The following is a 26,631-nucleotide window of genomic DNA, read 5'->3' as shown; positions in this document are numbered from 1 at the left end:
TCCCCTATGAAAAAACTTTCTAAAATCTAGAGAATCCTCTAAATACTTGTCAATATACCTCCTTTGCCCCTCCTGAAAAATAATCTTACTTGCACCTCCGTGGAAGAAAATCTGGGGACGTCCATGTCCGCACATTTGAACAAGACACTTGACATGACCGGCTAATAAGGATACTTTTGTTAACTTTTCTCTCCAGTTCCCTAAAATGTTAATAGAAAGATCTTTCTGAAACAACAAAGGAAAAATCCGTACTACATAAACTTCTGCTCTTAGATGGACGAATGTCACCAAGTTGTCAGTGTAGTGCAGAGGTGTATATTCGGGGCTATCTACCGGTAGGCTATTTGCGAAGCCCAGAATCAATGACCAAAATACACAAAAAAATATCTATCAGAAAATGTGCATAAAATTGTTTATTTCAATAAGAACATGAACCTGATTTCTTAGGAGTTGGCACCTTCATTTTTAAGGAGTTGGAAACATTGCCCACTTTCTTTGAATTCGCGAGGAGGCTGGCGCCGGCCGCCAACTCCAAGGGGGGGAGGGGTGATGGGCGAACGTGAGAGGGCTATCTTAAGGATCACCCGATCAGTGTTGCAAACCAATTTTTCCCAGCATGTAATTTCCCCAGGAATGGGTAATTGTGGAGCCAAACTGTTGCAGAAGAGGGGAACAGGGTTACATATGGTGGGAAAATTCCCTCTCAACTACCTCAACAGTCTGGGTGAATGTTGAAAAACAATTTTTCCAAGCATGTAATTTTCCCAGGAACGGGGAATTTTAAAGCCAAATTATCGCAGGCAATCTGAAAGTGTAGCATATGGCAGGGACAAGAACATGATTGAATGCTTGCAAACGAGATGAAAAAGAGGTCATTAACCTTCGAGCAACTAGAGATATAGTGGGGAGTAGAAAATTGTTGGCTGGCCAAAAATGTTTTATGAATCTAAAAAATATCAAAGTGACAAGGACCAGTTCTAGACTAGATCGCGTCAGTGGTCATGGTGCTTGAATTTATTTAGAGGCAGCGTGTGAATGCATAAAGTTTCGGATGGATTTCGGTTTCTGACTTAGCTAGAATTATGAATCATGACTAGGGCTAGGATTTTGATGCAAATGCATCTTTTTTTTTTGGTAAGGCAGAAACATTGCATAAGTAGATATGAATGTGTTTTACATGTAAGTGAATCGATTGGGATGCCTTTGTTAGGGCATTTTTTGCATTTTTGACCCTTTTTGGAGTAAAGGTCATTTTTTTTAACTTTTTAAACAGTTTGTCATTTTTCGGCCTTTTAAAAGTCATATTGTGCATTTTCCTACATTTTGGTGAAAGAAGGGGCATTTTACATGCAAATATAACCCTTTGAAGAAGAGAGGTTCCCGACTCTCGTCTCATTGCCTTCAGCGCAGTTCTGAACGACTGTGTTTGAAGAAACAAAGAAATTCTGTGCAGTATTGTTGATACAAGCTGTTGTGTAACAAGCTGTTGTGTAACAATTCAGCTCAAACAATGTGATTTCCCCCTCTATCAGTAAATACATTGTTGCCAGACGGATTATTGTTAAAAAACAAGGGGTACAAAGTTTTGTGCTCTGTATTGGACATTTTGTTAGGGAAGCAATTTGCACTCAATGGAATTTAAAGTGACTTAACAGCAAATGATATTGATCATTTGAAGTACGCTCCTCTTTGTGTCGGTTTACGTCAAGAGAAATATTTCCGTGTACAAGGCTCTCTTGTCCGAAAATCGACAAAAATTCACTTTTGAAAATTTGCATATGATTTTCGTTGTGTACTGCAACTCAGTACTTAAAAGTGTAAAAGATGACAAAAAGTGAACTTTCTTACTTGTACTACCATACGCAATAAACATGTGATAGATACTGTAACGTTAATTTGTAATTTGAATTTCTTTTGGTAGTTTATGAATATGTTTTACAAATCTTTCAGAATTTTTAGGTCATTTTTCTAAGTTTATAGGACATTTTCTTGCATGTATTAGGTCATAAATGCATTTTTTAAAGGTCATTTTTTGGCAATTTTAAGGTCATCAAAATCCTAGCCCTAATCATGACTAACAGGACGAAAGAGTGTTTATGTAATTATCATTCGCTCAATCGAATCGTAGAGTTTAAATGAAAAATATAGAAAAAATATTAAACAATCAAATTAAAAATTGAAAAAAAAATATTACCTTGCTTAAGTTGGAATTCCTGCCGTCTGTTCTTCTTGGTGAATTCATCTATCACGTCTCCATAAAAATCTTCGCCCCTATTGCACAGCTCGCTTAATAACATGCTTTCAAATGAAAGCAGTGCCAAATTTGATAAATGCTCTTGCCTTGGATTACTGCGACAGTAAGTTTTGATTCTCTTCAAGGCAGAAAATGACCTTTCCACACATGCTGTTGTCACAGGAATAGTCATAACCAGCAAACACAGTTTACGTAGTTCAGCCATACAATCATTGAGTTGCATGTGGTGCAGGTACTTATACAAATCACAAACATTTTTATTACGGAAATCTTCAGATTTATACATTACAGTTAGTTCACTTTTCAGGTGGAGGCAATCAAAATGACGGCCATATGTAGCCTGCAAAGATTGTAAGGTGCTGTCAGGAAAATGTTGAGAATTATGTGGGAATTTACTACTATTTAGCAATTCGAGAAATGAAAGTTTGTCAAGGTCTGTATATCTTGTCCTTATTTGCATAGTGATTTCAACGAATACTCATCTGTAGTACTGAACGGCATCCTCATCGGATGTAACACCTCTTTGACGAAATTTTCACAGATTCTTATGAATTTCCATTCGCTTCCAGAAAGCGTTGAAACTGTTCGTCTTGTCTTCCATTACCCTCAAACACTCCATAACATTTTTCTGGCAGTATGTTATGTCATTACATTTTGCTTGAAGAATATCAAACATAACATCAATGTATTGGAATATTTCATCAAATATCTGCAAGCAAAAGACAAATGGAAAGCTACCTAGTCTTCCACAAAACCCACTAGCTTCGTTGTAAGTGTTGGTGTCCCAGTCAGCGGGGTTGTCTGTAAGTTCTTCTTCGAACAACTCAATTAAAGATTCCATGTAATTATTAACAGTTTGGACAAGTCTAGAATTGAAGTTCCACCTTGTGGTTGCAACATGTGGCAACCTTTTCTGAACTATTTGGTCTAGTAGCTCAGTGCATTTGGTAGAAACAGAGAAAAGGCAGCTAACCTAGAGAGCGTTTTGAAAAAAATACTACTTTCTTTAACGCTGTTTGCAGATTGCACCAGCACTAAATTTAAGACATGCATGTAGCAGTGAACAAACATAGCTTCTGGATACTTTTCACGTACTTTTGATTGTAAACCATTCAGTTCACTTGCCATTACTGCTGGCCCATCATAAGCCTGCAAAACGATCTTGTTGCCAAAATTAAATTCTTCAATTACTTTGAAAACGTGTTGCCTTAATGCTGTTGCTGTTCTGTCTTTACTGACGTCATCAAAGCAAACAAATCTCCCACAAACCAAACCATCTGATCTTACGTATCGTAAAACTGTTGAAAGTTGTGACTTATTACTGACATCTGATGCTTCATCAAGCAGTATGGAAACAAATGTGCTTACTGAGACTTCTGTTTTAATTTCTTTCATTAGTGAAGAACTGATGCTTTCAATAAGATTGTTTTGAATTCTGTTTGAGAGCCCAGTAAACACTGTTGTAGTTTCCAAATGATTGCAAAGAACAGGATCATATTTACTTATCAATTTGCTTAATTCTACGTAATTTCCTCTATTGGTTGAACATTGTGTTTCGTCATGACCTCTAAATGCAAGTTCCTGTTTACCAAGGAAACATGTTACGTCTATAAATCTTTTCAAAATTTCTCTGTTTTTCTTCACAGTTTCATTGTGTTTTAAAACTGCAGCTTTCTTTTGCAGATCTAATTGTATATTAATTCTGGACTTTCCGAATGTCTTCAGTTGGATGCAAGCGCAGATGTGATTTTGGGAACGTTCGTGTCTTTGCGCTGAATTATAAAAATTGCTCAAGTCACTGTAGCCTGTATAGTTCCATGGTCCTAAATTTGTATTGAACAAAACACATGGCCAACAAAATAATTTATTAAGATCATTGCTGCCACATAACCACATAATATTGTTGTACTGAGATGTTTTAAACTGCCTAATGAAAACTTTCCCATCTTTCTTAGTTGGTTTGGTTATGCACAGTTCAGGACATGGTCGCTCATGGTTCACAAGCCCCAACTTTTCACCATATGTTCTCAAACTGAATGGTTTTGAAAGAAGGTCCCTAATCAAGTCCTTACCTGCACCACTGCAAATCGATGGCTTGTCTGGTATGTCACCCATGGCGGAAATTTTCAATGTAGAATCACACTTTTACACCAGGTACAAAAACACGACACAAAGAACAGAAAAACACAGCACAGTATCACAGTAAAAACAACATGCATCCGCAGCACCCATGCTTCTAAATTAACCTTCCTTTTTGCAGTGTTACATATCCTCCATATTTCCGAGTAACTGACCACACGATGAATATGTTCAAGTATGTTCACTTCTTATAAATAGCATACGACTGGTGACCACTGGCTAACTTAATAATGTAATTTGTTGATTACTATACAGCTTCAAACATGAAAAACGTACCGCATTAAGTGGTGCTACGGATGCACAGAAAATTCTGGAAGTTAGCAACACTTGTGGCCAGGGTGGGCGAATTTTTTCCAACACCCTTTCCAAAGACAGATGCGGTCTTGGTGTTGCTTGCCCTCGCCTTTTTCTTAGTGGACGGGGACAGACAGTGACCATGCAAGAACTGCATAAGTCACTCGAAAAGCAGGGAGAAAGGCGAGCAGCCCTCTTCTTCTAACGCAGTCAGTCTTTTCGCATCGCCCAGCGTCGTCAAGGGTGAAGCTGGTTTATGATTCAAAGCCAAAAGAACAGAACATAGGGGAAATGAAAATTGTGAAATGTAAATATCTTATAGTAAATAAATTCCATTCTAATGTGTATAAAGGCATTGAAAAACACGAACTTAAGATATCAAATGTGTTTTAAAAAACAACGCAAGCGGCGCTTGCCCCACCTCTCTTTACCGCATGCTTCTGCACAAAGGTTGATAACCACCGCAACAAGCAAACTCAACATTTCAAATGACCATGCTTATTATTAGTTAATATTGTTTCATGCATGCATGTGTGTATATAATCAAGGGTGTGTCCAGGGGGTCCGGAAATCCTCCCCACCTCCAAATTTCGAAAATGCTATGACTTCCCCATGAGACACATGATGTAGCAAGTATAGAACATGCATGGTTTGTGGATTCTGAGAAATAATATCCACTAAAAGTTTGTAAGTTTCACACTGGGTAGTGATATATGAGCTGAAAATCTGACATCGGTTCTTGAACAATGTCACAAACTTGCTCTTGACATGAAAAAAATTCATAGGTCAAGGTTATGATGGCAGATTTAATTGTGTACAATCATGAATAAATCAACAATAACCAAAAGGAATGTGTGCGCACTGTGCCAGTCATACAGAAAATTTAGCCCTATCTGCAGCCATGTGAAACTATACTTTGAGAAACTGTTTTAGTACAGTAAGTAAAGTTTTCTTGTCAGAATAATACATGCAGTGGTGAATTATTAAAAACAATATATTGCATCATTTACTATAATAAGTATATCAAAACACTGTTTGTTAGTGCGTGAAACACGATTTCAAGAAAAACATGATTCACTTCATGTTTGGTAATTATTATTAATAACAATAATAATAATATTTAATAGGATAGTAATAGACACACTGTCATCGTCAAATACTTCATCTGGAGGGGGGACATGCCATTGGTATTGGGAAATTGTTACCCCTGGCTGGACTCCCCCCAAATTTTATTTCTGGATATGCTTCTGTATGTGATTATAGACATTCACATACACTTGAAAAATTACGAAGCCTTTAATAAGAGAAGGCAAATATTCAGAAGTACAGATGAAGCAAACACTGGCTGACTGTACTGTTCTGTACTGTTGTGCCATGATAAATTAATGAGATCGGGTGTACTGCAATTAAGTCAATTAAGATGAGACTGGGGGAGATTTCAGACCCAAGCAAAGCATGACATATGTAGCTTGGGACCAAGCCAATCAGAAGCAATAATTCACACCATAGCACAATTGGTGAAATCGTCAAGCTACAAGTATTGCCCATCACTTGTCGGATTGGTGTCACTAAGATCCCTCAAAAACTTGGATTCTTCTTCAGAACAAACTAAAGGGATCGTATGTTATTATTATAACACAATAACTTGATGTGGATGCATTGTATGAGAAATGAATAAGAATCTTGAAGGATGCAAATCTCTCACACAATGTGTCAGTCTTATTACTACATGAATTTAAAAAAATGTGTGTGGAGCCACTAAGTTAAAATGCATATTAGCAAAAATAATTAAAACAAATATTTGTGATGAATTCATGTTCGATTTGATGGTAAATAGTATTAGAGAATAATACAAGGTCTCCAAATTTTGTTTTCAGTCCCTTTTTATGGTCAGATAGGGTAGGCTAGTAGAGACTGAGCCACCTTTTTGCATTGGATCTGAACCACAGAGCAATGTGTCTCCATTGCAAATTGAAAGTGGGATCTATCCCTTAACATGTTGACTGTCAAGCTCCTGAGCAAATGATATTACTTGGGACCAAACTACATCCTCATATTCGCTTATTTGATAGAAAGGCTATGTAACTTGTATCTAGCATCAACACTACCCACTAAGAGTTTGAGTTTAAGGCCACTTTATTTACAGTAAGGCTAATCGCGACTGAATCTACTGTTTAATGTGAAATTTGAACCACTATGAACCTCCACTGGGTATTGAACCTGGGACCCCTTGATTACAAGATGATGTTACCACTACACCATCAGGGAGGCCCTGCCAATAAGATAAATATGGATAGGGTGACCGACCAGATGTCCTGATTTTCGCAGGACAGTTCCTTTTTGAGGGCCATCCTGTGGTCTGTGATGCTACTCCAAAGAACCAAATATGTCCCATTTTTGAACAGCATCCTGCGGAATGTCCTGCAAACCATTCAGACAAATTGCTTACCTCTGTGAAACTGTTACTGTCTTTTAAATTAATAGTATTGTTAGTTTGCATAGAAATACTTGTAGATCTAAAAAATTCACCCTCGCTTCGCTCTCGACCTTTGTCTTTCTGTAACATTTATATTTATTGCTTACAAGCAGATGTATGCAGTCTGTTCATGAAGGTAGTGATGGCTTAAAATATATGCAGGGATGCCTTGAAAATTGAGAATAACCCAATTCTGGGGATTTGAATGTTTGATGCATTGATGAGATGATTACTACAGCTACAGTAAGTGAAATATATTCTCAGTATTGATTAATGTTTTAATATTATTCACAATGTATGGGTGTTTTATGGTAAGAAAGTAAGGAAACACAAAAAAAGAGTAAGAATGAGAGAGATATAGGGAGATTAATCTGTAATATTAAAAAGATAAGCAAAAGGAGGGACAAAAAACAAAGAAATTAAAAGGAAAGATTTCCGTGGCAGAGTGATTGAACGCTAGTATGCCAGGGGTCTTGAGGTCGAATCCCAGCCTGGGCATGGATGTTCTTTGTGAGTGCCAATTCATGAATTTCATCATATAATCACTCATATTTATTGTTGCAATTAGCCAAAAGTGACAGAAAAGCGATGCTAAGTAACAAAAATCAAATCAAATCTAGAGGAAAACAGATTAAACGGAATTGTGTAATATTTCAGGATACGTGTAAACAGCATGACTTTTTCTTTTCAAAAGAGGGAGGGGCGATGCACTTGACTCTGTACTATATTGGTTATAGCTAGGGACGTGAAGTTTTCGTTTCATTATCCCCTAATTTCGATGTTATTTTTTACTGCAAATCAGTGTTATTTTTCGCAGTTTATTATGAATTTTGGAGTTATTAATTTAAAATCGGTGTTATTTTTACATACATGTATACTGTTCCTTCTTTACATAAGATTTTCACATTGCTCTAGTTCTCAAAAATTTAGACGAATATTAGTTTTTAATGACAAGAAATTAATTTATGGCTTACCTTTGTGAGAAATAACCAAATATCTTGCATTTGGAAAACATTTAATTTAATTGGCCACTACATATGTAATGTTCTTTAATGATAGCACTCAAATTTTTTAACACAATCGTATTTTAACTGTTCACTTTCACAAAATAAAATTTTCAAAAAATGCTTTCTTAAATTAACTTTTCAGTTCACAATAACATTCATGGTTTTACACATACCATGCTAATTGTTCACTAACTACACTTCCTCTACAGAACATACTTCTGAACAGAAAGATTGCAGTTTTTTCCATTCACTTCTCAAATGACAAGATGGCTAGTGCCTCCACATTTTCCTCAGAAAGATTTTGTCTTCGCACTGTCACTACATTGTTGTACTCTGAAAAAATCTTTCCGAGCCTACGTTTGAAGCTGGCAATAATATTGCTTCAAGAGCACAAACTGCAAAATCCTCATGTGTTGTGTGAAGTCCACACAAGTTTTCCTTGATGTTGAAATGTTTCCTACTGTCAATTGCATCCTTTACAGAGTTTTCAAAGATAAGTACACTGTAAAAAGTTGACAGTAGGAAAAACGGTCTAAGGCCATCAATTCTCGCTGTCATCCAGATACCGTAAAAATTACGGTGACCATAAATTTATTTTTACAGATACCTGTATATTAAATGGTAATATACCATAATTTTAACAAGATTGTTTTTTTAAAAAATACAGCATAATGCCGTAATTTAAACAATAATTGCTTGTATTTAGACGGAATACTTTTTTGAATAATGTACAAAATATATACTTTTTTGGCCAGACTTAATGTCAAAAAGTTATTTTCACATTACATATTGATGATTGATTTTGTTTTGGCATAGGTATAAAATTTTCAATTTCACTGCCAATGTATGTGCTTAAAACACTCCTTGGCAGCACAGTTCATTGTTTTCCACGATACTAAGGCATTTAGAGAAAATTTTACACACAATTGATTTACATACCTTTGCAGAGGTCGACAGTAGTTAGAAAGTAAAAATTACCTGTTTAACTGGGAGGAAATACTGAACTATTAGAGCCCCCTTCTGGCTTCTGTAGTGGACTGGTGAGCTAGCGTCCCATAAAGCTAGAGGTGCCAGGTATACATGAGTGTATCATTGTATTTATTATACCCATTCCATCATTTATAATCATTATCACATTTAACCCAATATGCAGAAAGAAACAAAAATACCAAAATAAGAATTACAACTTATTAATAAAATAGCATTTCTATGGCAATCAGCAATGACATACATTTTCATTGGACAAAATGAACATGTTCTTGAAGGCAATGTTTTAATTATTTTATTAGAGACTTCCAGGCCCCTCTGATGGCACAATGCTATTATTCTTACCTTGTGATTGAGTCTTGAGTTCAATACCCTGGTGGAGGCACAATGCAATGGTTTGGATTCCACTTCAAAACTGTAGGTCCAGCCCCAATTGGCCTATCTGAACATAAAGTGGACTTGAAACTATACCTCTCCATTTACTACAATATGTATGTGTGTGTGTGTGTGCAGGAATGCATTGTAAGGATATGATACATTCACAAAGAAAAACAGTTATGAGGAAAATGTGAAATATGTTTACAATCCTTCCAAGCAAAAAACAAACAAATTCTCAGCATTTTTCAGATATTCAGGAACCCTGTGAATAACATAATAAGAAGCAGAAAGGAAAACATAACCCTCAAACCTTAAAATTTCAATGTTTTACCATGTATGGAAATACATTTCCATAATGAGACTACTTTGTTAGTACAATAATTATTATTATTTAAATTAGGAAAAAATATGAAAATATCTGTAATTGAACTGAAAAAAATTTAATTTCACTTCAAGTTCCTCACAATGCAACAAATAAATCACAAATCGCACTCATGAACACGCACAGTACTATAATAAGCCGAAGTTTTTCTGTAGGCAAATGATGAACAGATGCTCTCTCCTTGACCACATGCATTCTACAAAAGTCTCAGAAGTTCCTAGATCTGACTACTCTCATCTTCAGGGTAAAGGTAAAGAAGTAATTCTAGCCTGAAGATAGTGGCATTATTCTCAAAAGCTCAGAAACAGTTGCAGAACCCACTTGATCGATAGCCCAAGAGAATCAATTCAACATAAAAAATTAATAAATAAATAAGTAAAATAAGATCAAAAACTGGCTTTTACTGGCATTACTACCAATCTTCCATCCCTGCTATTGGTGCAATCCTCTGAAATACTTGATATCAGATGCCAAAGACCTTGGTTTGTGTCCTGGTCAAGCCTGAATTTTCTTTGAAAAAATTTCTACGCAGTACATCTCCTGTGTGAACCATGACAATCCAGTTAGTTGGGTGTCTTTACTGCCATGAGACAATTGAAGCCTGTATTATGTCAGTTCTAAACAAGAAGAGAACTTCTTAGAGTAAGGTGGGGCAAGACTGCGCAGTTTGAGTTCATAATTTTATATTCAAGCTATGAAACTACAGACACACATGAAAAAAGCAATACACATTGCACTATCCTTTGCTAGCTCACAGTAAATTTCCGAAAGCTGAATGAACAATATTTCTGCATGAAACAATAACAAAACCGTGACCATGCAAATGCGTAGTCTTACCCGCACTGCGGGGTAAGACTGCGATCAAGTTCGGGTAAGAATGCGCACTTTCTACACAAAGTCACATTTGTATAAAAAGAAACACAAATCACCTTAAAAAGTTCTTCTATCATATGGGATACATTTCTCGTGGCATTCTCACAGTAGGCACAGTGAATCCCGTTCTGCACTTGGGTTAGGAATCGCTAACACAAATCACAAATAAAGGTTCCTCTTTCATACGAGGTGCAATTTTCATGCCACCACTCGTCACATGTAGAACACTGGATCCAATCCTCTACTGGTGGATTGCTGTACTTCTCATTACAACCTGGGCAATTGTACTCTTTCTTCTGGGGTTTTCTGCTTGTTACATCTTCTTCAACAACGATGTTCCGTTTCGGTTTCTCCTGAACTTTCTTCTTACTCTTCTCAGCCAACGAGGCTTCCAAGTTGACTTTGAATGGAGATCGAGTTAACACCTAAGACTGCCTTCCCTTTCTTCGGCTGTGTTGAATATGGAAGTGGTGATATCTGGTTAACGGAAATGTGCCCGTATGATCCAGTATTGTTAACTCCACTTGTTGAAGGCTGCTCACCTGGAGTTTCAGCCAATGCATGAGCAGCATTTGCCTGCTGTGGCACGTCATTGGTGGATGGGCCAGTATTGTTAACCCCACTTGTTAAAGACTGCTCACCTGGAGTTGGAGCTGATACATTTATCACAGTAGAGGGATGAAACTCTTTCTGAGTGAAGATGTCTGGAAAGCTGAATGAACGTGCGCAGTCATGCCCCATGCTGCATTCCTGAACAAATCACGTGCTGCTGCCCAGCCATTGCACAAAGCAATGGAAACTAATACACAGGTGGACTCGGCATTAACACACTTCTTCTACCCATCAACATCGTAATATTGTATACATTCACAGTGACGTAGTACTCAAAAGACATAGTACCAAAATAAATAGCAAACACCCTCAAAATTTTTTCACTTACCTCTCTCGGCACAACGAATTTCAAACGTATCTTCACCACTGTCAACAGCTAGCTACCATCTTGGACGAAATAATGGTGGCGCAGTGGTGCCAACTGTGTGTGATTTTCACCTCGAAAAACCGGTGTGCAGTCTTACCCCACCTTACTCTATGTACCTTTTTGCAAGTTTTCATTTTTAGTGTCATATAAAACTAAAATTCAAAAAAGCAATGAAACAAGAAATGGAAATACAACAACATGCAATCATGAAAATATGTATTCCATATTTGTTTTTATTTGTAAAATGCCATATATCATCATTATCAGTATTCCACCACAAGTGACACATTTTTAGAGAAGTTTGCATATTTCATTCATATATTTCATAGAAACATAATCCATAGTTAATGGAAACAGGGTCTCCACTTAACGTTTCATGAAATTTAGTGTATAGCTGTGGTAAATTATGGTATCACAGCACTGGTGGGGCCCAACTTACACTTTGCACTGTGCCTTCATGGAATGGTGCATGGGGAGCTTTACCTTACTTCCATTCCGTGTGTGCCAAATCATATGGTAAACCTAGTACTGAATTCAGTGTTTAAACCATTCATCTTTTAAATCTAAGAGACAATACTAACATGAGGAATGACCAATATTATGATTAAATAATGAATGGTACAGTGGGATGCACAAGTATTGCTCAGCAAATTGTCCATAATAATTTTCATTCATATTTCTCTTGCATCTTTTGTGTTTTAGGGACTGGCCTTTTATGTATACAAGTGCTGGTGTAGAAATTTTCAGCAGCTTATTTGACATTTTGTTTCATTTTTTTTAAGCTCTCATTTCATAAAAGAAGGGCAATAAACATGGCGATGGACAATTTACTTTCCAATTCTTATGCATCTCATTGTACAACAAACCACATCCATGCTGACAAGAAGACTCAAACTCTGAATTTTTGGTGATTAAAGTATTGGTCTAGCACTAAAACCGCATTGCCACTGACCCACCACTTGTTTTATGCACTGAGTTGATGTGAATATTTCAGAAGAATTAAGAATATTTTAACTACAAACTTGGAGCTTTTTAATTATTACTTCGTTCGGAAAGTAAGTTCCATCATGCAATAAAATGAAAAATATAAAAAGTAATATCACGACCTTTATAGGGATGAGAATATATACATGGTACAACATTCACACATAATCGCCATAAGAATTCAAGCACGCATCATAGCGAGATACCAAGTTCGTTATACCGCTATCATAGAACGTTTCCGCCTGAATGGAGAACCATTGGGAAAATGCACGTTTCAGTTCTTCGTCAGTACCATAATGTTTTCCAGCAAGGAATGCCTTAAGGTGGAGGAACAAATGAAAATCAGATGGGGCAAGATCAGGACTGTAAGGGGTGTGTGGTAGTTTTTCCCAATGGAAGGTCGTCGGGAGTTCCTGAGTTGCATTTGCCACATGCGGACGAGCATTGTCGTGGAGGAGAATGACACCCCGACTAAGCATGCCACGTCGTTTGTTTTGGATTGCACGACGCAGGTTTTGAAGTGTCACACAATAGGTTTCGACATTGATGTGCTGTCCACGCTCCATAAATTCCACAAGCAATACTCCATGCCTATCCCAAAACACAGTGCACATGATTTTTTTGTTTGTAAGCTTTGGTTTTGGTTGCGTTTTCCGCGGTGACGAGGAGTGCCTCCACTCCATGGTGCTTCGTTTCTGTTCTGGGGTTTCATGCAAAACCCATGTCTCATCTGCAGTCACAATCCGATCCAACAACTCTTCCCCCTCCTCATTATACCGTTTCAAAAACTCTAATGCACTTCCCATTCTTTCCTTTTTGGCATTTTCGGAGAAGCTGGTGAGGGACCCAACGGTTACACAATTTGCAAAATTTCAAATTCACTGTCACAATTTCATACAGCACAGTTCTGGAGATTTGTGGAAACTCTAATGATAGCTCAGACAAAGTGAATCGTCTGTTCTCCCTAATCTGCTCTTCCATTAAACGAACCAAATTGGGATTCACAACAGACGGTCGACCACTTCGTTCTGCATCATGAACACTAACCCGTCCACCACGAAACTGTCTCACCCATCTTCTTACCATTGAAGCACTCATTATTCCTTCTCCATACACCTCACAAATCTGACGGTGGATCTCCGCAGCTGGAACATTACGTGCATCCAGAAAACGGATCACGGATCGCACCTCACACGTGGCGGGAGTTTGGATTGTCTGAAACATAACAACAACGCACTACGCACTACTTTCCTGACCAACCTGCCTCAGACTGACGTCTGACCTTCATCAAGATTGTGGCTACACAAGGCGCATGCGTATTCACACTGCCCCGCTTGCAGCGCCACGGTATTCATCAGTGGAACTTACTTTACGAACGACGTAATATTATGTGAAAGTTTGTGCAGTGTTCCATTCACACATGATACAACATGCCTCTTGCCAAACTCCAATGTGTTGCATGCTTGAAATGGATACTGATACAGTATTCAGGAAGCCAAGCATTCTATCAATTCTTGCTCAATTGAAAGCATAATTTCCATGCATTCTATAACAATAATAAATTTAAGAATCTCATTCAATATCTCAAATATATGAACAAAAAAAATACTTGCATTCAGTACACAGAAGGGTTATTGCAAAGAATGTCAATTGGTTCAGTTTCAAGGAAAGCCCATTCTGACCTTAAATAGTTACAGGAGTTTGTATGATAAATTGGCAGCATTTTTTAAAAAAAAGTAGGCCCTATGTGTTAGTATCAATTCAAGTAATTGTTCAATTCCATGACCCACTCTCTCCACATACACTCATTGACATGGAAAGTAAAGGTAAGGGGATTGAATAATAGTTGTCAGAACACAAGATAGAAAACTTTCAATAACCTTTACCATGATGTATTTTATTTACCTTTCAAGCTAACTTCCAACCATTGAGTGAGTAACATTTCAAATTTCTCATAAAAAAACTTATTGGATCCATTTCTAATGGGAGGAAGGGTGGGTATTTTGTTGCTTCAGGTTCTAGTTGAAAACATGAAAAGCAACTTACTTGTGGATCTTGTCCGAAAGAGGTTCCAATGCAGTTTCTGGGACCTCCCACAGAAATTTCACAGCTCACTACCCATCGGCACAATTCTTGGCATATCTTTTACTTTCCAGACTTAAAATCAGAATTTCTCATAAAAAACCTGTAATTAAACGAATTTTGAGCATGAAAACCATAAATTATTAACAATTTTGTACAGTTTTAAACTTAATGATAACAATTAAACCATAAATTACCTAAATCTAGTGTGTTAAACTTATATTGTTTCATTGTTTTGATTACTGGAACTTTAAATCCACATCTTGTCCAAAATTGTAATTCTTGTGAGAGAAAAAAAATTTAAATCAGTCATAAGATACCTAATTACAGCTGAATATGCATGAATGCTAATTGTTGCAGTCATAAACAGCTTAAACTTGAAGGGAAATACAAAAGAACACCAAGAACTAACATCTATCATGTCAATACCACTCAGTTTTTATAGTGTCATTCTTAGAAAATGCCGTAAAACCGAAATAATTTTGAATTATTACAAAAATGTTGCTTTTACTTCACATTATTTGCTTAGAACTAGCAGAAGGATTTTAAGTGGATGTTATGGAACATCCAAATAGTTAACCCCTTAAGCGGGGAGCCTGAGTTGTGCTCGGGCATTTGAATTTGGCAGCTTTTTGTGCATTTCAGATCCAGTCAATGTTCCCGTAGCGGGGAATTATTTTCTTTAAATGGATATACAGTAGTACATACATAGATACATTGTGTTTTGTACAGTTTGCTTGAATGTTTGTGTGTTCATTCACCTTTCGCTCATTTACAAGACATGTAATTTTATATTGTTATAACATTGTCCAGAGCCATGTGCCCTCTGGGACAGGGGTGGACTGGGGCTTCCTGAACTGGAGTCAAATATTCAACATACGATTTACTTTAAATTCAATTTTAGGTTTAAGTGACACACTCTCTCTCTCTCTCTGTGTCTCTGTCTTTCTCTCCCACTCTCTCTCCCTCTCTCTCTCCCTCTCTCTCTCTGTCTCTGTCTCTCTCTCCCTCTCTATCACTCTGTCTCTATCTCTCTCTCCTTGACAATGTAGTGAGAAAGTTTACTTTAAATTATGTGTGCAGTAGTTTCAGTTCCCATTTAGGTTTAATTTACACACACACTCTAACTCTCTCTCTTTATCTATCTATCTCTATCTCTCTCTCTCCCCCTCTCTCTATCTATCTCTCTCTATCTCTGTCTCTTAGACAATGTAGTGAGAAAGTTTACTTTAAGTTATGTGTGCAGTAGTTTCAATTCCCATTTAGGTTTAAGTTACACACACACTCTAACTCTCTCTCTCTCTCTCTCTCTCTCTCTCTCTCTCTCTCTCTCTCTCTCTCTCTCTCTCTCTCTCTCTCTCTCTCTATCTATCTCTCTCTATCTCTGTCTCTTTGACAATGTAGTGAGACAGTTTACTTTAAATTATGTGTGCAGTAGTTTCAATTCCCATTTAGGTTTAAGTTACACACACACTCTAACTCTCTCTCTCTCTCTTTGACAATGTAGTGAGAAAGTTTACTTTAAATTATGTGTGCAGTAGTTTCAATTCCCATTTAGGTTTAAGTTACACACGCACTCTCGATCTCTCACTCTATATATCTCTATCTCAAAAAACAACTGCACATAGGATTCCGCATAGTGTACACAACAGTACCAGAGAACAATTCGCGTTACCGATCTGAAGTTGGAATAAACTTTCCTGCCCAAACCTAGCTTGGGCAACCCACTTAACGTTACACATTGCAACTCCGAACACAGCTCGGGTAACCTGCTTGTAACTCAATTTATAAAATCTAAACACCCACTTAAAGGGTTAATATTAGTGAAAATCAGTGTTGCCATCTATTTTTTTTAGAAAATTCCTCAGTGTTTCGCAGATAAAAATTTCTAAGTTTCAATTTTGTTTTGACATACAAAGTTAAGTATAACACCTCCAAGTTGTGTAAATGTACACTATTATAATTACTCACGAATTTGTATTTTTGATCATTCATTTGACTTTTTGTCAAAACTATGTAATTTTACTTACCTAAATAATACAAAATGATGAATAAAATGAACAATATTGGAAGACCAGTTCTTCATTTATAAATCTAACATTTGATTAAATACTTCTCAATAGATAACCTTAGCTACATCAAAATATCTTTACTCTGATGGGGTCTAGAACCCAAAATTGAATTTTACTATAATTTTGGAACTTTCAGATAAATATCTGCTAATTTGCATGATTTTTTTTTCAGTGTAGAGGATAGGTGAAGAAAGGGGAGGATTGAAGCACATCATGTGTCAATTTTTCTTGTAAAGCTTTTAAACCCTTCCCTGGAATTATTTATGTGTGGAGGTTCAGGATGATTATTATTATTATTTGAAGTTTTGAAGTATCATTCAGTCACTACTGATGAAATCCATACAACTTCAGCAAGTACTTTTAGGCTGTTATGTCAGATGAATAGTTAGGTACCCTTGACTTTCTGTACCACGAAGTGAAAATTTTTGCATTTTTTATGAAGATTAAATTGTTTATGTATTTTTTCTGCTGTTTTTAGCTCAGAGAAATGAGTTATGGTGAAGTAAAGTACCTAGTTTCCTTAGCCTGAAGCAGGACAGCTCAATGGCTTCATGCAAGTGCATCCAAAATATTACTGATAAAAGTCAATAATTGAAAATAAATATTAACTTTACATTTTAAATGTATTATAAAATAAAGTAAATCAACCACGAAGGACTGAAAACTACAAAACTAAAATAGAAGTGTAACTATTGTTAGGAGTGCTAAGTTTGGTGATGTTATCATTTGCACGTATTTTACGCTATTTGAATGTGCATACACCAATTTTGACCAATAAAAAGTGGCGAAAGTACTCCGAGATAGGAGGTTTTTAATTCACGTGAGCTGTGCTTTGGGATCAAATATCGCGGTTGTTTGTGCTCTTCGCACTTTGAAGCACATTCTATGTTACATAAAACATCAAAATCTGTCAAGTAAGAAAAAATTGTACCTCAGAGTCTGTGTTACTAAACATTTCTACCACCCGTAACTCGGCAATTACAAGTTTCTGCTTTCAAAAATTTCTGAGAACTACTTGTAAACAACAGACACGCACTTCATATATCGTTTGTATACTACCTAATGAAAGTGACCGGTATTTGCAATGTGGTACATGTGATAAAGACATCGAAGAATTTATATCTTCCACTACACAGGCGAAGTGAATAAATGCACATGGTTATTGGCTTCGTTGCATAGTACAGCAGTACAATAATAATAATATAGCACGTAATAAACTGTGCTACAATGAATTTTCATTCTGTTATGTTAAAAAATAAAAACATTATACATACCTTGAGTTATGTAGATTTACTTTCCATGCAGGCATTCCCCATACAGCACAACATGGTTTCAGATATGTTACGGATACGTAACTCGTGAAACATTGTAACATTGCAGCAACATTGCGAAACATTACTGTGATGTTTCAGGTATGTTTCAGCAATGTAAAAATGTCCGCGAATCTAACATAACATTCGTAATGTTACAGAAACATATCAGTGCAACATTACAGAAACGTGTCAATGTAACATTGCAGAAACATGTCAGTGTAACATTACAAATACATTTCTGTAAGGTTTTGTGATATTTCAGCTACATTACAGTGATATAATTGGACATTACGGTTATATTGAATGGAATCAGTACTGTAATCATGGGTGAAATATTTAAGGAGGCCTATTGGGGTTAAGCCCCTTTACTTCAATATTTATTTGTAAATCATTTCCTGAAAATAAAATTCACAATGTTTGATACCTAATTAGGAATGATATTTAATTATATTTATTTTACCTCTCCTCAAATGACCACGTATCTCAATTGCTACAATTATTCTCGAGGGGGGGAGTGCATAAAAGTACAAAATACACATTCATTCACACCAGACAACAGTTACAACTAAAAAAAGAAAAATACTCGTTTTCGCCACCAAATCCTAAACTACCTTCAAATGTGTGTAAAGTTTTACATGCAATAATAAGCTCTCCGTGGTTTTTTGCACCCTGTCACAAAGAAGGTGGAATTTGAGTGATGTGATCAGCATAATGCTCCCGTCCCCTCTACTAATAGATGAGAGGCTGGAAGCATTTTAGTGTTGTATGAATTCATTCATGATTCTATGAGTCACGGTCATCTGAAAATTCTACTCTAATGTCTCTGTATGAATGAAAACATTTTTCCTGGACAGAATACATGTTCCACATGTATGGTTTTCAACCTATATGGTATTCGAACTTTCAGAATTACACAGCAATATTCCAAATTAATTTCAAACATCACAAATTGAGCACATGTCTTCAAATATAACTTTCGGATACTAAAATTTACTATGTGACATTCTCACCTTTTACGTATCTCAAATAAAAATTCAAAAAGAATGTAATAATATCCTATACACTTACATAATTGGAGAAATGTAGATACACTTTGACCACAAAATAAATTCAGTAAATGAACCAGTAACCACAACTGGGAAATAAATATCAATTTACAAGTGCAAAGTGGAGACAAGCTAAACTTTAGCAATTTTTAGGTAGTAACAATACGAATAATATAATTGAATAATAACTAAAAATTTATAAATCAATGAAAAGTTTTGACATTCTCTATAATATTAAATGTGTAGTGTGTATCAGAGGTTGTAGTTACTAGTTAGAAAAATTAATTCTCTTAATGTTACTTGTGAGCAATTTACATTGAATTGTTACTTCAAAGATATAATTATATGTTCTCATTTCTATTATATTTTAATCATTTATATTTCACCCATGTTTGACTTTCAACGTTGTTATGGTGGTTAGGATGGATTGGTCAGTTTCAGAATACACTGAAAAATTGAATCAAGCTCCTTGTAATGAAGGGATTTCTGGTTCTAAACTCTGGTAGAGGCACATTGCAGTGATACTAGGGTTACCAGATCCCTATAAGGAAAATGTAGGACATGCTGTCCCAAAATGTAGGACATTAAGTCAAAATGTAGGACGCAACACATTCTCAATAAATAATACATATTTCTATAGAACACGCTAGGAAGTAGTTGAAAAATGACACTTTTCAGTTTTTTTTAAAAAATATTTCCCAACGAATGTTTAAATGCAAAATTTCAAAACTTGCAACCATACTAATCAATGCACCTCTTACTACTTGATTTAAGTGGTACTTCTCAGAGGATACATTTTTTATCAAAATTTCAGGTTTAGTCAAACTATATTTATTTTAGAGTGGACAAGTCAAACTCTTTGAAATTATAGGGACCAATACCAAACATTTTACAGACTTTATGAAAAAATAATTCTCTCGTGAGTCTGTTGTGTTGATGGTAATGAAAGTACTCTCACAACATTTGAATTATGACCTGTAATGGCAAACAAATATTCAGCAATTACTGTAATTTAAAATGGTTTCATCTTGGGTAATAATACATCCAGAAATCTTGACTTTTTTCTGGACTTTTCTAGATCCTACTTAGGTAAAGTTGGAAATTAGTAATTAAGAAAATAAATATTTATTTAATGAAAATCCCTACCAAAGGGTCAGTTAAGATTAAAACTAAAGCTGAATTTAAGAAGAGAATTAGATCTGCTATTTCGTATTAATGCATCCTGAACTGTGTTTGGCAGACAAGCGAGGCTTTGGCGTCTGGACTCAAGCCAGTATAATCTTATGTGGGGTTTGTGTCGGTTGTCCCTATATGTTTATGACTATCTATTCATCCACCTTATCTTCCCATCATTCATCCTCATCTTCGCGATTAGCCAATGGCACAGAAAAAAGTTAAGTAAAATAAACTAAATCAACCAATCAATAGCAAAAATTCTTGACCACAGGAAAAATGTATTGCCTTTTTAGTGACTTCTTGACCTACTTGTTGATTTCTTTAATTTTTCTTGACTTCCATGACTTTCTTGACTGGCAGACACCCTGAATATCTTTGTTCTCTATACCCCTGCTTTACAATAAAATTATATTGAATAAGAATGGCAACAACTTGTTCCATCAGTATAAACCCTAAGGCAAGAAATTCTGCTTAGGCATTGAACAGTGGCGTTATCAGAAAGTGGTCCCAAAACTTTGATCATTAAGTGCTTCCGTTTTCCAGTTTGTTTAATAACAGGACAAACTTCTTTTTGTGCAATGACTGAATCAAAATAAATTTCACTATTGAGTTTGGAAGTGCAGTCCATAGACTTGTAATTTGCATGACTTTTTTCTGTTACGTATTTTCCTATTTAATATTATGTGACGCTCAAAATGTAGGACATTTATTATATTTTTCAAATACCTCCCGGACGCCTGCCATAAGACTAAAATGTAGGACATGTCCGGAAAAATCCGGACGTCTGGTAACCCGGGTCTCATTTTGATTTGTAGGTCCAGTCCCGATTAGCCTATATGTGCATAAAGTGGACTTAAAACATCAATTCAAAGAACCAAATAAATATAAATAAGCATACTTTGATACATTTTTTTACAACAGCGAGTGATCAGACAGTATCCATGTCACCATTGAACTCTAAAAATTGGACATGCATCACTTCAAAGAAAAATTATTATACGTAAAAATAATATTTTTTCATAAAATATATTCTTTATTTGTCTAAATTTTTCAAAATACAATTGCTTCTATTCTGTTAAGAAGTATTTCATTGCAGGTTCTCCGCTATAACCTCTTGTTGGAGTGCAGTAACATTAATTTTTTCCTGAAAGGAAATAATGTCATAATATCAATTCTGGTCAGAATTTCAATTTCAAAAAACAATATTTTGCACAAGTAAAATAAACATCTTAGCCTTGAAGAAAATTGCAAAGCAACATCAAGAATTTACATTCTTCATGTCAGCACCATTCAGTTTTTCTTTTATAAAATTAACCTTGGAGAATGCCGTAAAACTGATTGAATTTTGGCAAAAAAAATTGCTTTTACTTCATATTATTTGCTCAGAACTAGCAAAGAGATTTTTAGTGGATGCTCAATATGTCATGTAACATCCAAATCGTTAATATTAGTGAAAATCAGTGTTTCCATCTACTTTTATAGAAAATTCCTCTGCATTCCACAGAAAAAATTACATGTTTCATCTTTCTTTTAGCATGTCAAGTTAAATACAACATCTGCAACTTGTGCAATCATGCAGCATCATAATTACATTTTAACCTTTTGTTTCATTTTTGTCAATAATCTATAATTCTACCTACCTAATTACGAAGAAATTATGAATATAGTATATGGAGGGCATCACAAGCCTCATGAGAAACAAAACTATACAAGACTACATGAGAGAGAAAGAGAGAGATGATTAACATAAGTGAGTAACCTAACAAGAGATTAAGAGAGAAATATAATTAGGAATTTAGTTTTGTCACACAAAAAAAATTACCAATGTGGTGATTGATGGCTGGAAATATTGGAAAAGCTAGCTTTGCACATTATCTACCTAACCTGATAAGCGGCATGAAAAAATGAAAGTATTTACCCATGTGGTAATTGATGACTGGAAATATAGGAAAAGCTAGCTTTGCATATTATCTACCTAACCTGATAAGCAGCATGAAAAAATGAAAGTATACAACAAAATCTCTTCTGATTTTACATGTATTCCATAACAAGAATGTCTCACATTATAGTGGATAATGAGACAGGTCAAAATACTTATATAAACACTAGCTTGATAGCCAGGCATAGCTAGTCATTTTTTTATAATATACACTGTCTAGTCATGGCATACTGTCACTCTCAGAGGGCTGTGTTTTTTTATTTTAAAGCCAGTATCATGTTTGTTTTGTTTATAATTGCACTTCATTGTAAACAGAATTTTGATTATGACTGCTATGTTCATTTGAGCTATTATTAAAGGTTTTTTCATAGGATAATTTTATTCTTGATAGCTTGTGCAACCAATCGAGAGCTGATCTAACAAGTATGACCGTGTCTGTCGTGCTGCCATAGACTCACATTACGTAACGATGTCACAGAACAAATTAGTTGATTCGTAATTTGTATTAGATAGAGGCTCTGAACGTAACAACTCAAGGTATTCTACGCCTCTTCACTACGCACGGGGAAGTGAGAAACAACATTTTTTAAAAAGAGGAGGACAAATTCTGTGCAAAATTTAGGGGGAGGGGTCATATACCGTAAACAAAAACTATATAGCTATTTTTAACAGTAAAAACATGCAGGGAAATACTTTGCATCTCGACCATTCACTTTTTCACTACACACAACGCAGGCAACTTATTTCTCGCAATTATAGTTTCATGAGGTGGAGAAGTTCAGTGCTTCTTTACATTGACATATTTTAATTAAACAAACAAAACAAAATACTTCTTTAAACACTGGCTTGAACTGCCTTGTTTCCACTCACTTTTTCACACACGTTACACAACACAGATTAAATATATAGCATGCATAAGTATAACACAATTAAACACACTTTGGCATTAATAATATTCAACTTACCACTCAATAAACATTATTCTTCATAAGATGTGCACGACTCCCGGTCAGCGTTGAAGGTAACAACATGGCCACCGCAGAAAATGCCCCAGATGGCTGCCACGCATGCATGATGACTGAATCCAACGTTGCTGAAATGTCTCTGAAACATTTCTCAGAGATGTAAGAAAAATGAGACTCTGTGCCTTATCACTGGTGTGTCGCATTTGGCATTCTTAGCTGGAAGGAAAACTGCATCATACATAGCAAGCGTTTATGGCTTCTCTGTCAACTCAGGACTCGAACACGTCACGTGGGCTTGTTGGAAGGGAGAAAGTTTGGATGACATGATTTTCGAAACTTGTTCGGAAAACGACGGTCAGTGTTTCCAACCCAATATAAAATTATAAGTGTGGCAAACATTCGATAATTTTATCTAAAGCTGCATGGGTCAAAAATAAACCAAATTATGACAAGACACTTATTTTTTTTGGTTTAAATTTAAACCAAATTTCAACTAAAGGTTAAAGTGCAAAATTCGGTGTTATTCTAAAAAGTGGCATAATTCGTGTTATTTCGCGATTCCGAAACATCGAAAACTTGCCTTCTTAACCCAACCAAATACATTTTAAACACTTTATTTTGCTTTCCTTAACTTTTTGGTGTTATTGTTAAAAGAAAAACTTCACATCCCCAGTTATAGCTGCAATCTCCTTCATCCCATACGCATGCATGGATGTTCTGTTTTGGTTTTAGAAAATCTGGTCACCCTAAATATTCATGTAGTGAATGCCAGAAAAAATTGTTGGCAACAAGCCTACAGGTGCAATTTGCAGTTTCATGTAATATTTACATTAAGCTTTGAACCTGAATTTGAAAATTTTATCTGGGGCAGGGTGTCTATCATTCAAGAATGTCAAGGAAGTCAAGAAATTAACAGGTAGGTCAAGAGAGTGAAGAAAATGTAACAAAATTATGCTTGTGCTCAAGAACTTTTGTTATTTTTTTACAGTATACTGAATGTACATTGTTATATACCTGTACTGGGATTTGATAAATTTGAATATTTGGAAAATAAAATTGTATTGAGTTGTGAATAAGATTTATTCACTCTGTTTCTTGAGAATTACATTCTTGTATGCGTGAAGTTTTGTAAAAAAAATTAAATTAAACAATGTGGCCATTCCCCATCCCGGAAGAAGTCGGAAGCATTACTTTCTTACTTGCATTAATAATAAATGCAAGTCTAAATCTCATGTTAAAGTACAGCTTCAGTTTTCATCTTAACCGGCCTTGTGGTAGGGGTTTTTCATTGAATAAAAATATCTATTTTCTTAATTTGCAACTATACCTAAGTAGAGGGAGATTAACACTTAGAGTGCTAATCACGTATATATACGGACTTCCCGAACATCTCTAGTGTGCGGATCATGTATATATATGGAGTTGAATTCAAAATTTATTTGAACGGTCATTTGCCGTACATTTACGGAGTTGGCAATCCTGAGTAATATTTGGACATCGTACTTCCTCATACTGCCACTAGATGGTGGACAAATGCTCATAACGGTTCTGTTCGTGTCATTGTCTGATAGCGATATGCTTGCTTCCCTTTTCTAGAGTGTCGGCATTTAGGGGGGCGAGGGGGCAGTACCCTCCCCAATTTTCACCACTTTTGCCCCTGCACTATGCTAAATCTTATCTACAAAGGAAAATACACTGTCTTTGCCTCCTAGTTTTGGCATCTTGCTCCCCCAGTTTTGGGACCCAATCACCACCACTGCATGTCATATATCTCGTCAACTCTTTATTTCTAGTACATTTCATATCATTTATGATGGAACGTCCAAGGTAGCCATGTGGTTATAATGTAACATATCATATATCAAAATAAAGAGGAAGAATGAAACTTTTCAACAGTGTATGATACATATATTTTACATTTATCTATACCAATAATAGTTTTACAGTTTTTCGATTTACATCTTTGAATTTATCATTTTCATTTTTTGTGCTTTTTGAAAAAACAACATTAGTACAGTATGCGCCAAAATATACAGTACTGAAATGAAAAGATGAACAAAAGTACATCTCAAAGCTGCTTATTATGAATTATACGTTACTGAGGATAACATTAGCGTGTTTTTTACCACGGTATGCATAATGTAAGTGTTCACACCATATTGTCACACGTGCACTATGTAGCGGTTTCTGGACGATAACATCTGGCCGCTCAAAACCAAGGAAGCGAGTTGTCTGGCGATTGATGTAGCCATTCAAGTGAATGTGACTTTCGTCGGAGAACCACACATTATTCAAGAAATCTGGATCCTCGTACACCATGGCCAAACATGTTCCACAATACAATATCCTGGCTCGCATATCTGGCTCTATCAAGTGTTGTCCAATCTGTATTCGGTACGGAAATCCACCTGTGTTCTTAAACAACCACTTCCGTATGAGCGGAAATAATGCTCAACAATGAATACTTTCTCCTCCATCGAGAGACCCATTTCCAACAACAAATGCACAACACAACTTCCTTTTCACTACTGCGAACATGTGCAGCTGGAGCTATCCCCCGTCGACAAACGCAACCACGTGTTCGAGATGCGCAAGTTTCAGTACTGTATATTTTGGCACATACCGTACATAATGTTCTTATATTCACATGCGTAAATTTTCTTGATCCATTTACAGTAGCAACCAGGGCCGGATTAAGGTGGGTGCTATTGATGCTGCAGCATTAGGCCCAATCCTGAAATAGGCCCAGATGAAAACAGACGAGAATTTTCCAAAAGCTGAACAGGTTTTTTTTTTTTTTACTATTGCTATATTAACCTGAAAATAAATCTTAGAATGAAATTTGGAGTCCCAATTTCAGACGCCTAAACACAGCTTTACTTATTATACAGTTACTATTATTCTTTGACGTAACTATAGACTAACATCCTTGTGTTTATTGTTCACCGAAGATGTCAAGCATCAGGCCCAATTTTGTCTTAATCTGGCCCTGGTAGCAACAATTAATAAAAGAACAAAACATTAAAAGTTAAGTCTGTGGTCTGAATGGGAGTATTATACCTATGTTCAGCTATTTAAGAGCGACACAGTTAAATAAATCAACTATTTAAGTATGATGCAGTTCAATAAGTTCTAATATTTTCCACGTATTTCCTGTTGTGAGAGAGAAACACTTGCATTCCTGCTTTTTGAGGGCTGAGATTACTTCTGTGGCCAGATATTACATTCCCACTTGTACTGAACACTCGTTCAGATGGTACACTTGAACCTTGTATTGGTAGCAAT

The sequence above is a fragment of the Lepisma saccharinum genome, chromosome 2, assembly GCF_977018435.1.
Source record: "Lepisma saccharinum chromosome 2, izLepSacc3.1, whole genome shotgun sequence".
Lineage (NCBI taxonomy): Eukaryota > Metazoa > Arthropoda > Insecta > Zygentoma > Lepismatidae > Lepisma > Lepisma saccharinum.
The sequence above is the reverse complement of the archived record's forward strand: the minus strand, read 5'-3'. Positions refer to the sequence as shown.